The sequence below is a fragment of the Mesoplodon mirus genome, assembly GCF_964341445.2.
Source record: "Mesoplodon mirus genome assembly, chromosome: 16".
NCBI classification, from domain to species: Eukaryota; Metazoa; Chordata; class Mammalia; order Artiodactyla; family Ziphiidae; genus Mesoplodon; species Mesoplodon mirus.
Window position 1 is genome coordinate 36,786,074 of NC_138992.1, and position 1,787 is coordinate 36,787,860.

The 1,787-nt window shown below is 53.8% G+C and overlaps 1 pseudogene across 1 annotated transcript; it reads right to left on the bottom strand.

Annotated features, from left to right (window-relative positions):
• Positions 1-218: 218 nt before the first annotated feature.
• On the bottom strand, positions 219-1,287 carry LOC309791984 (EF-hand domain-containing protein D1-like; annotated as a pseudogene). Its single transcript has 2 exons — positions 605-1,287; positions 219-388 (listed from the first exon to the last, which is right to left on the bottom strand). The product of its transcript is annotated as an EF-hand domain-containing protein D1-like (transcript).
• Positions 1,288-1,787: the final 500 nt, after the last annotated feature.

Consider the following 1,787-nt stretch of genomic DNA (forward strand, 5'->3'; position numbering starts at 1 on the left):
GCGAGCAGGAGAGGGACTTGAGTGGGGCAGTTGGACCCTCTGGGAGGGGTTCCCAAATGAAGGCGAGAGCCACCCCCCGCCACCCCGATGAGGTTAAGGAGTTTGCGCTGGGTGGTGGTTGTGGAGGCTTGTTGGGGCAAAGGGTCAGCAGGGGCGAGGATGCCCGGCCAGCTCTCCCCGGGGCATCTGTGAGGCACAGCTGTGGACACAGGTCCAGCTCAGCCCAACTGTGTACTGAAAGTGGCCTTGAGCTCCCGGAAGGCTGCCTGGTGGAGCTTCCTCTTGTCTTCTGCCCGCTTCCGCTCATCTTGCTCTGCTTTTAGCTCTGCTTCAGACTTACTGGCAGAGGACAAGGCTTGGACCTTGGCTTCAAAGAAGTCCTTGCCACCTTTTTTTTTTTTTTGCGGTACGCGGGCCTCTCACTGTTGTGGCCTCTCCCGTTGCGGAGCACAGGCTCCGGATGCGCAGGCTCAGCGGCCATGGCTCACGGGCCCAGCCGCTCCGTGGCATGTGGGATCTTCCCGGACCGGGGCACGAACCCGTGTCCCCTGCATCGGCAGGCGGACTCTCAACCACTGCGCCACCAGAGAAGCCCCCTTGGCACCTTTGACGCCCTCCAGGGCAACATCGATCTCAGAAAGCTTCACCAGTGCCATCAGCCCCCTCTCCTCCCGTAGTTCCCCTGCTGCGGCCTTGTGGAATATAAACAGGAACTCACGGAAGCTGAGTTTTCCATCAAAGTCCTCGTGCACCTCCTTGATCATTCTCTTCAGGCCCAGGTGGGTCTGGGGGCCCCCAGCTTCTCCATCACCAGCTTCAGCTCCATCAGGTCGATGAAGCCATCCCTTCCGGCATCGTACAGTTTGAACATGCTCTCCATCCCTTGATGAGGCGGTGGCTGAACTCCGGGAACTCGGAGTAGGGGTGGAAGACCTTGCAGCGGCGGGGTTGCACTGCGCCCTCGTTGACGTCCAGCCGTCGGTTCAGCTGTGCGCTCAGCTCGGCGTGGGCTCTGGCCGTGGGCGCCCAGGCAGACGCCTGCGGCTGGGGCTTGGGGACTGGGGCGGCTCGGGGCACAGGCTAGAGCCCGCCGTCCACCTCCTCCCACTTCAGTCACTGCTGCAGCTTGCTCGCTAGCTCTTCGCTGGCTATGGCCACGGTGGATGTGGGGACGCGGGGACTGGGCGGGCAGCACACTCTTCGCCAACTAGCGACTCTGTGACACTTCCAAAAGTTCTTAATTTTACTGTAATTGTATGTGTCAGTCTTTTCCTCTGTGGTTTGCATTTTTTCTCTTTGTTTAAGGAATCCTTCCCTATCCTAAGGTCATAAATAGTAAACACCATTTACTGAGTACTTTCTGTGTTTCAGTACTCTTAATTCCCTTTCATGGATGATGAATGTAAGACACAGAGAAATTAAGCGATTTGATCAATGTCACACAGTAAATAAGCAGTGGACTTAGGATTTGAACCCAGACCATCTGCCTTTAGCATTTGCACTTTAAAGACTGTTTATACTTCCAGTTGCAGAGATCATCTGGTTAGTCTAAAAGATTTAGAGTTTTACCTTTCTCATTAAAGTATTTAATCTGAAGTTGGCTTTTGTATATGATGTAAGATACCTGAATTAATCTTTAATAACTACTTCATCCCCTTAGACATTCATCATTAGTGAAACTAGTGTTGACTGATTCATGCTAAAGATGAATTAAAAAAAAAACTAGGGACTTCCCTGGTGGTCCAGTGGTTAAGACTTCGCCTTCCAATGCAGGGGGTATGATCCCA